The sequence below is a fragment of the Rhipicephalus microplus genome, chromosome 9, assembly GCF_043290135.1.
Source record: "Rhipicephalus microplus isolate Deutch F79 chromosome 9, USDA_Rmic, whole genome shotgun sequence".
Taxonomy (NCBI): domain Eukaryota; kingdom Metazoa; phylum Arthropoda; class Arachnida; order Ixodida; family Ixodidae; genus Rhipicephalus; species Rhipicephalus microplus.
This window is the reverse complement of record NC_134708.1, coordinates 116206703-116217670: the sequence shown is the minus strand read 5'-3', so window position 1 is coordinate 116217670 and position 10968 is coordinate 116206703.

The window sequence follows — 10968 nt, the reverse complement described above, 5'->3', positions numbered from 1 at the left end:
ATCAGCGCAAAGAAAAAGAAGTGCCGCATTACCACCGGGTGGGCTCGAACCTCCAACCTTTCGGTCAACAGCAGATAGCGTTAGCTAATTGCGTGACGGAGACAGTCGTGCTCCACTCTCAACACCATCAGAACATATCTTGAAAGCTATCAGCGAAAAGAAAGAAAAGCGACACACCGTCCCCGGGTGGGCTCGAACCTCCAACCTTTCGGTTAACAACTGATCGCGCTAGCCAATTGCGCCACGGAGACAGTCCTGCTCCACTCTCACCACCATCAGAACATACCTTCAAAGCTATCAGCGCAAAGAAATAAGCAACACACCACTCCCGGGAGGGCTCGAAACTCCAGTTTTTCGGTTACCAGCCGAATGTGCTAGCCAATTGCGCCACGGAGGCAGTCGTGCTCCACTCTCACCACCGTCAGAACATTTCTTCCGAGCTATCAGCCCAAAGAAAAAAAAGCGCCGCACCCCCACCGGGTGGGCTCGAACCTCCAACCTTTCGGTTAACAGCCGATCGCGCTAGCCAATTGCGCCATGGAGACAGTCTTGCTCCACGCTCACCACCGTCAGAACATTTCATCAGAGCTATCAGCCCAAAGAAAATAGAGCGCCGCACCACCACCGGGTGGGCTCGAACCTCCAACCTTTAGGTTAACAGCGGATAGCGCTAGCCAATTGGGCCACAGAGACAGTCGTGCTCCACTCTCACCACCATCAGAGCATATCTTCAAAGCAATCAGCCCAAAAAAAACAGCCCACACCACCACCGGGTGGGCTCGAACCTCCAACCTTTCGGTTAACGGCTGAACATGCTAGCCAATTGCGCCACGGAGATTGTCGTGCTCGAGTCTCACCACCGTCAGAACCTTTCTCCAAAGCTATCAGCGCAAAGAAAAAAAAGCGCCCCACCACCACCGGGTGGGCTCGAAACTCAAATTTTTAGGTTAACAGCCGAACGTGCTAGCCAATTGCGCCACGGAGATAGTCGTGCTCCAATCTCACCACCATCAGAACATATCTTCAAAGCTATCAGCGCCAAGAAAACAAAAGCGACACACCGTCCCCGGGTGGGCTCGAAACTCCAACCTTTCAGTTAGCAGCCGATCGCGCTGGCCAATTGCGCCACGGCGACAGTCCTGCTCCACTCTCACCACAATCAGAACATATCTTCAAAGCTATCAGCCCAAAGAAAAAAAAAGCACCGCACCGCCACCGGGTGGGCTCGAACCTCATACCTTTCGGTTAACAGCCGATCGCTCTAGCCAATTGCGCCACAGAGACAGTCCTTCTCCACTCGCACCACCATCAGAACATATCTTCAAAGCTATCAGCCTAAAGAAAAAAAAGCAACACACCACTCCCGGGAGGGCTCGAACCTCCAACCTTTCAGTTAACAGCCGATCGCGCTAGCCAAATGCGCCATGGAGACAGTCGCGCTCCAATCTTACCACCGTCGGAACATGTCTCCAAAGCTATCAGCGCAAAGAAAAAAGCAACACACCACTCCCGGGAGGTCTCGAACCACCAACCTTTCGGTTAACAGCCGATCGCGCTAGCAAATTGCACCACGGAGACAGTCGTGCTCCACTCTCACCCCCGTCAGAACATTTCTTCAGAGCTATCAGACCAAAGAAAAAAAAGCGCCGCACCACCACCGGGTGGGCTCGAACCTCCAGCCTTTGGTTAACAGCCGATCGCGCTAGCCAATTGCGCCACGGAGACAGTCGTGCTTCACTCTCACCACCGTCACAACATATCTTCAAAGCTATCAGCCTAAAGAAAAAAAAGCAACACACCACTCCCGGGAGGGCTCGAACCTCCAACCTTTCAGTTAACAGCCGATCGCGCTAGCCAAATGCGCCACGGAGACAGTCGTGCTCCAATCTTACCACCGTCAGAACATGTCTCCAAAGCTATCAGCGCAAAGAAAAAAGCAACACACCACTCCCGGGAGGTCTCGAACCACCAACCTTTCGGTTAACAGCCGATCGCGCTAGAAAATTGCGCCACGGAGACAGTCATGCTCCACTCTCACCACCATCAGAACATATCTTCAAAGCTATCAGCCCAAAGAAAAAAAAAGCGCTGCACCACCACCGGGTGGGCTCGAGCCTCAAACCATTCGGTTAACAGCCGATCGCGCTAGCCAATTGCGTCACGGAGACAGTCCTGTTCCCTCTCTTCACCATCAGAACATATCTTCAAAGCAATCAGCCCATAGAAAAAAAGCCCGCACCACAACCGGGTGGGCTCGAACCTCCAACCTTTCGGTTAACGGCCGAACGTGCTAGCCGATAGCGCCACGGAGATTGTCGTGCTCGAGTCTCACCACCGTCAGAACCTTTCTCTAAAGCTATCAGCGCAAAGAAAAAAAAGCGCCCCACCACGACCGGGTGGGCTCGAAACTCCAATTTTTCGGTTGACAGCCGAACGTGCTAGCCAATTGCGCCACGGAGATAGTCGTGCTCCAATCTCACCACCATCAGAACATTTCTCCAAAGCTATCAGCGCAAAGAAAAAGAAGTGCCGCATTACCACCGGGTGGGCTCGAACCTCCAACCTTTCGGTCAACAGCAGATAGCGTTAGCTAATTGCGTGACGGAGACAGTCGTGCTCCACTCTCAACACCATCAGAACATATCTTGAAAGCTATCAGCGAAAAGAAAAAAAAAGCGACACACCGTCCCCGGGTGGGCTTGAACCTCCAACCTTTGAGTTAGCAGCCGATCGCGCTGGCCAATGGCGCCACGGCGACAGTCCTGCTCCACTCTCACCACCATCAGAACATATCTTCAAAGCTATCAGCCCAAAGAAAAAAAAGCGCCGCACCGCCACCAGGTGGGCTCGAACCTCATACCTTTCGGTTAACAGCCGATCGCTCTAGCGAATTGCGCCACGGAGACAGTCCTGCTCCACTCTCACCACCATCAGAACATATCTTCAAAGCTATCAGCCTAAAGAAAAAAAGCAACACACCACTCCCGGGAGGGCTCGAACCTCCAACCTTTCAGTTAACAGCCGATCGCGCTAGCCAATTGCGCCACGGAGACAGTCGTGCTCCAATCTTACCACCGTCAGTACATGTCTCCAAAGCTATCAGCGCAAAGAAAAAAGCAACACACCACTCCCGGGAGGTCTCGAACCACCAACCTTTCCGTTAACAGCCGATCGCGCTAGCAAATGGCACCACGGAGACAGTCGTGCTCCACTCTCACCACCGTCAGAACATTTCTTCAGAGCTATCAGCCCAAAGAAAATAGAGCGCCGCACCACCACCGGGTGGGCTCGAACCTCCAGCGTTTCGGTTAACAGCCGATCGCGCCAGCCAATTGCGCCACGGAGACAGTCGTGCTTCACTCTCACCACCGTCAGAACATATCTTCAAAGCTATCAGCCTAAAGAAAAAAAAGCAACACACCACTCCCGGGAGGGCTCGAACCTCCAACCTTTCAGTTAACAGCCGATCGCGCTAGCCAAATGCGCCACGGAGACAGTCGTGCTCCAATCTTACCACCGTCAGAACATGTTTCCAAAGCTATCAGCGCAAAGAAAAAAGCAACACACCACTCCCGGGAGGTCCCGAACCACCAACCTTTCGGTTAACAGCCGATCGCGCTAGCAAATTGCGCCACGGAGACAGTCGTGCTCCACTCTCACCACCATCAGAACATATCTTCAAAGCTATCAGCCCAAAGAAAAAAAAAGCGCTGCACCACCACCGGGTGGGCTCGAGCCTCAAACCTTTCGGTTAACAGCCGATCGCGCTAGCCAATTGCGTCACGGAGACAGTCCTGTTCCCTCTCACCACCATCAGAACATATCTTCAAAGCAATCAGCCCATAGAAAAAAAAGCCCGCACCACCACCGGGTGGGCTCGAACTTCCAACCTTTCGGTTAACGGCCGAACGTGCTAGCCAATTGCGCCACGGAGATTGTCGTGCTCGAGTCTCACCACCGTCAGAACCTTTCTCTAAAGCTATCAGCGCAAAGAAAAAAAAGCGCCCCACCACCACCGGGTGGGCTCGAAACTCCAATTTTTCGGTTGACAGCCGAACGTGCTAGCCAATTGCGCCACGGAGATAGTCGTGCTCCAATCTCACCACCATCAGAACATTTCTCCAAAGCTATCAGCGCAAAGAAAAAGAAGTGCCGCATTACCACCGGGTGGGCTCGAACCTCCAACCTTTCGGTCAACAGCAGATAGCGTTAGCTAATTGCGTGACGGAGACAGTCGTGCTCCACTCTCAACACCATCAGAACATATCTTGAAAGCTATCAGCGAAAAGAAAAAAAAGCGACACACCGTCCCCGGGTGGGCTCGAACCTACAACCTTTCGGTTAACAACTGATCGCGCTAGCCAATTGCGCCACGGATACAGTCCTGCTCTACTCTCACCACCATCAGAACATACCTTCAAAGCTATCAGCGCAAAGAAAAAAGCAACACACCACTCCCGGGAGGGCTCGAAACTCCAGTTTTTCGGTTACCAGCCGAATGTGCTAGCCATTTGCGCCACGGAGACAGTCGTGCTCCACTCTCACCACCGTCAGAACATTTCTTCCGAGCTATCAGCCCAAAGAAAAAAAAGCGCCGCACCCCCACCGGGTGGGCTCGAACCTCCAACCTTTCGGTTAACAGCCGATCGCGCTAGCCAATTGCGCCATGGAGACAGTCTTGCTCCACGCTCACCACCGTCAGAACATTTCATCAGAGCTATCAGCCCAAAGAAAATAGAGCGCCGCACCACCACCGGGTGGGCTCGAACCTCCAACCTTTCGGTTAACAGCCGATCGCGCTAGCCAATTGCGCCATGGAGACAGTCTTGCTCCACGCTCACCACCGTCAGAACATTTCATCAGAGCTATCAGCCCAAAGAAAATAGAGCGCCGCACCACCACCGGGTGGGCTCGAACCTCCAACCTTTAGGTTAACAGCGGATAGCGCTAGCCAATTGGGCCACAGAGACAGTCGTGCTCCACTCTCACCACCATCAGAACATATCTTCAAAGCTATCAGCCCAAAGAAAAAAAGCGCCGCACCACCACCGGGCGGGCTCGAACCTCAAACCTTTCGGTTAACAGCTGATCGCGCTGGCCAATATCGCCACGGAGACAGTCCTGCTCCCCTCTCACCACCATCAGAGCATATCTTCAAAGCAATCAGCCCATAAAAAAACAGCCCACACCACCACCGGGTGGGCTCGAACCTCCAACCTTTCGGTTAACGGCTGAACATGCTAGCCAATTGCGCCACGGAGATTAACGTGCTCCAATCTGACCACCATCAGAACATATCTTCAAAGCTATCAGCGCCAAGAAAACAAAAGCGACACACCGTCCCCGGGTGGGCTCGAAACTCCAACCTCTCAGTTAGCAGCCGATCGCGCTGGCCAATTGCGCCACGGCGACAGTCCTGCTCCACTCTCACCACCATCAGAACATATCTTCAAAGCTATAAGCCCAAAGAAAAAAAAGTGCCGCACCGCCACCGGGTGGGCATGAACCTCATACCTTTCGGTTAACAACCGATCGCTCTAGCCAATTGCGCCACGGAGACAGTCCTGCTCCACTCTCACCACCATCAGAACATATCTTCAAAGCTATCAGCCTAAAGAAAAAAAAGCAACACACCACTCCCGGGAGGGCTTGAACCTCCAACCTTTCAGTTAACAGCCGATTGCGCTAGCCAATTGCGCCACAGAGACAGTCGTGCTCCAATCTTACCACCGTCAGAACATGTCTCCAAAGCTATCAGCGCAAAGAAAAAAGCAACACACCACTCCCGGAAGGTCTCGAACCACCAACCTTTCGGTTAACAGCCGATCGCGCTAGCAAATGGCACCACGGAGACAGTCGTGCTCCACTCTCACCACCGTCAGAATATTTCTTCAGAGCTATCAGACCAAAGAAAAAAAGCGCCGCACCCCCACCGGGTGGGCTCGAACCTCCAACCTTTCGGTTAACAGCCGATCGCGCTAGCCAATTGCGCCACGGAGACAGTCTTGCTCCACGCTCACCACCGTCAGAACATTTCATCAGAGCTATCAGCCCAAAGAAAATAAAGCGCCGCACCACCACCGGGTGGGCTCGAACCTCCAACCTTTAGGTTAACAGCGGATAGCGCTAGCCAATTGGGCCACAGAGACAGTCGTGCTCCACTCTCACCACCATCAGAACATATCTTCAAAGCTATCAGCCCAAAGAAAAAAAGCGCCGCACCACCACCGGGAGGGCTCGAACCTCAAACCTTTCGGTTAACAGCTGATCGCGCTGGCAAATATCGCCACGGAGACAGTCCTGCTCCCCTCTCACCACCATCAGAGCATATCTTCAAAGCAATCAGCCCAAAAAAAACAGTCCACACCACCACCGGGTGGGCTCGAACCTCCAACCTTTCGGTTATTGGCTGAACATGCTAGCCAATTGCGCCACGGAGATTGTCGTGCTCGAGTCTCACCACCGTTTGAACCTTTCTCCAAAGCTATCAGCGCAAAGAAAAAAAAGCGCCCCACCACCACCGGGTGGGCTCGAAACTCAAATTTTTAGGTTAACAGCCGAACGTGCTAGCCAATTGCGCCACGGAGATAGTCGTGCTCCAATCTCACCACCATCAGAACATATCTTCAAAGCTGTCAGCGCCAAGAAAACAAAAGCGACACACCGTCCCCGGGTGGGCTCGAAACTCCAACCTTTCAGTTAGCAGCCGATCGCGCTGGCCAATTGCGCCACGGCGACAGTCCTGCTCCACTCTCACCACCATCAGAACATATCTTCAAAGCTATCAGCCCAATAAAAGCGCCGCACCGCCACCGGGTGGGCTCGAACCTCATACCTTTCGGTTAACAGCCGATCGCTCTAGCCAATTGCGCCACGAAGACAGTCCTGCTCCACTCGCACCACCATCAGAACATATCTTCAAAGCTATCAGCCTAAAGAAAAAAAAGCAACACACCACTCCCGGGAGGGCTCGAACCTCCAACCTTTCAGTTAACAGCCGATCGCGCTTGCCAAATGCGCCACGGAGACAGTCGTGCTCCGATCTTACCACCGTCAGAACATGTCTCCAAAGCTATCAGCGCAAAGAAAAAAGCAACACACCACTCCCGGGAGGTCTCTAACCACCAACCCTTCGGTCAACAGCCGATCGCGCTAGCAAATTGCGCCACGGAGACAGTCGTGCTCCACTCTCACCACCGTCAGAACATTTCTTCAGAGCTATCAGACCAAAGAAAAAAAAGCGCCGCACCATAACCGGGTGGGCTCGAACCTCCAGCCTTTCGGTTAACAGCCGATCGCGCTAGCCAATTGCGCCACGAAGACAGTCGTGCTCCACTCTCACCACCGTCAGAACATTTCTTCAGAGCTATCAGCCCAAAGAAAAAAAAGCAACACACCACTCCCGAGAGGGTTCGAACCTCCAACATTTCGGTTGACAGCCGATCGCGCTAGCAAATTGCGCCACGGAGACAGTCCTGCTATATTCTCACCACCATCAGAACATGTCTTTAAAGCTATCGGCCCAAAAAAAAGTGCCGCACCACCACCAGGTGGGCTCGAACCTCCAACTTTTCGGTTAACTGCCGATCGCGCTAGCCAATTGCGCCACGGAGACAGTCGTGCTCCACTCTCACCACCGTCAGAACATTTCTTCAGAGCTATCAGACCAAAGAAAAAAAAGCGCCGCACCACCACCGGGTGAGCTCGAACCTCCAGCCTTTCGGTTAACAGCCGATCGCGCTAGCCAATTGCGCCACGAAGACAGTCGTGCTCCACTCTCACCACCGTCAGAACATTTCTTCAGAGCTATCAGCCCAAAGAAAAAAAAGCAACACACCACTCCCGGGAGGGCTCGAACCTCCAACCTTTCGGTTAACAACCGATCGCGCTAGCCAATTGCGCCACGGAGACAGTCCTGCTCCACTCTCACCACCATTAGAACATATCTTCAAAGCTATCAGCGCAAAGAAAAAAGCAACACACCACTCCCGGGAGGGCTTGAAACTCCAATTTTTCGGTTGCCAGCCGAATGTGCTAGCCAATTGCGCCACGGAGACAGTCGTGCTCCACTCTCACCACCGTCAGAACATTTCTTCAGAGCTATCAGCCCAAAGAAAAAAAAGCGCCGCACCACCACCGGGTGGGCTCGAACCGCCAGCCTTTCGGTTAACAGCCGATCGCGCTAGCCAATTGCGCCACGAAGACAGTCGTGCTCCACTCTCACCACCGTCAGAACATTTCTTCAGAGCTATCAGCCCACTGAAAAAAAAGCAACACACCACTCCCGAGAGAGTTCGAACCTCCAACCTTTCCGTTAACAGCCGATCGCGCTAGCAAATTGCGCCACGGAGACAGTCCTGCTATACTCTCACCACCATCAGAACATGTCGTTAAAGCTATCGGCCCAAAAAAACGCGACACACCACTCCCGGGAGGGCTCGAAACTCCAATTCTCGGTTAACAGCCGAATGTGCTAGCCAATTGCGCCAAGGAGACAGTCGTGCTCCACTCTCACCACCGTCAGAACATTTCTTCAGAGCTATCAGCCCAAAGAAAAAAAAGCGCCCCACCACCACCGGGTGGGCTCGGATCTCCAACCTTTCGGTGAACAGCCGATCGCGCTAGCCAAATGCGCCACGGAGACAGTCGTGCTTCACTCTCACCACCGTCAGAACATTTCTTCAGAGCTATCAGCCCAAAGAAAAAAAAGCGCCGCACCACCACCGGGTGGTCTCGAACCTCCAACCTTTCGGTTAACAGCCGATTGCGCTAGCCAATTGCGCCACGGACACAGTCGCGCTTCACGCTCACCACCGTCAGAACATTTCTTCAGAGCTATCAGCCCAAAGAAAATAAAGCGCCGCACCACCACCGGGTGGGCTCGAACCTCCAACCTTACGGTTAACGGCGGAACGTGCTAGCCAATTGCGCCACGGAGATTGTCGTGCTCAAGTCTCACCACCGTTAGAACCTTTCTCTAAAGCTATCAGCGCAAAGAAAAAAAAGCGCCCCACAACCACCGGGTGGGCTCGAAACTCCAATTTTTCGGTTGACAGCCGAACGTGCTAGCCTATTGCGCCACGGAGATAGTCGTGCTCCAATCTCACCACCGTCAGAACATTTCTCCAAAACTATCAGCGCAAAAAAAGAAGTACCGCACCACCACCGGGTGGGCTCGAACCTCCAACCTTTCGGTCAACAGCAGATAGCGTTAGCTAATTGCGCGACGGAGACAGTCGTGCTCCACTCTCACCACCGTCAGAACATTTCTTCAGAGCTATCAGCCCAAAGAAAAAAAAGCAACACACCACTCCCGAGAGGGCTCGAACCTCCAAGCTTTCGGTTAACAGCCGATCACGCTAGCCAATTGCTCCACGGAGACAGTCTTGCTCCACGCTCACCACCGTCAGAACTTTTCTTCAGAGCTATCAGCCCAAAGAAAATAGAGCGCCGCACCACTAACGGGTGGGCTCGAACCTCCAAACTTTAGGTTAACAGCGGATAGCGCTAGCCAATTGGGCCACAGAGACAGTCGTGCTCCACTCTCACCACCATCAGAACATATCTTCAAAGCTATCAGCCCAAAGAAATAAAGCGCCGCACCACCACCGCGTGGGCTCGAACCTCAAACCTTTCGGTTAACAGCCGATCGCGCTGGCCAATATCGCCACGGAGACAGTCCTGCTCCCCTCTCACCACCATCAGAGCATATCTTCAAAGCAATCAGCCCATAGAAAAAAAAGCCCACACCACCACCGGGTGGGCTCGAACCTCCAACCTTTCGGTTAATGGCTGAACATGCTAGCCAATTGCGCCACGGAGATTGTCGTGCTCGAGTCTCACCACCGTCAGAACCTTTCTCCAAAGCTATCAGCGCAAAGAAAAAAAAGCGCCCCACCACCACCGGGTGGGCTCGAAACTCCAATTTTTCGGTTGACAGCCGAACGTGCTAGCCAATTTCGCCAAGGAGATAGTCGTGCTCCAATCTCACCACCATCAGAACATATCTTCAAAGCTATCAGCGCAAAGAAAACAAAAGCGACACACCGTCCCCGGGTGGTCTCGAAACTCCAACCTTTCAGTTAGCAGCCGATCGCGCTGGCCAATTGCGCCACGGCGACAGTCCTGCTCCACTCTCACTACCATCAGAACATATCTTCAAAGCTATCAGCCCAAAGAAAAAAAGCGCCGCACCGCCACCGGGTGGGCTCGAACCTCCAAACTTCTGGTTAACAGCCGATCGCTCTAGCCAATTGCGCCACGGAGACAGTCCTGCTCCACTCTCACCACCATCAGAACATATCTTCAAAGCTATCAGCCTAACGAAAAAAAAGCAACACACCACTCCCGGGAGGGCTCGAACCTCCAACCTTTCAGTTAACAGCCGATCGCGCTAGCCAATTGCGCCCCGGAGACAGTCGTGCTCCGATCTTACCACCGTCAGAACATGTCTCCAAAGCTATCAGCGCAAAGAAAAAAGCAACACACCACTCCCGGGAGGTCTCTAACCACCAACCCTTCGGTCAACAGCCGATCGCGCTAGCAAATTGCGCCACGGAGACAGTCGTGCTCCACTCTCACCACCGTCAGAACATTTCTTCAGAGCTATCAGACCAAAGAAAAAAAAGCGCCGCACCATAACCGGGTGGGCTCGAACCTCCAGCCTTTCGGTTAACAGCCGATCGCGCTTGCCAATTGCGCCACGAAGACAGTCGTGCTCCACTCTCACCACCGTCAGAACATTTCTTCAGAGCTATCAGCCCAAAGAAAAAAAAGCAACACACCACTCCCGAGAGGGTTCGAACCTCCAACATTTCGGTTGACAGCCGATCGCGCTAGCAAATTGCGCCACGGAGACAGTCCTGCTATATTCTCACCACCATCAGAACATGTCTTTAAAGCTATCGGCCCAAAAAAAAGTGCCGCACCACCACCAGGTGGGCTCGAACCTCCAACTTTTCGGTTAAC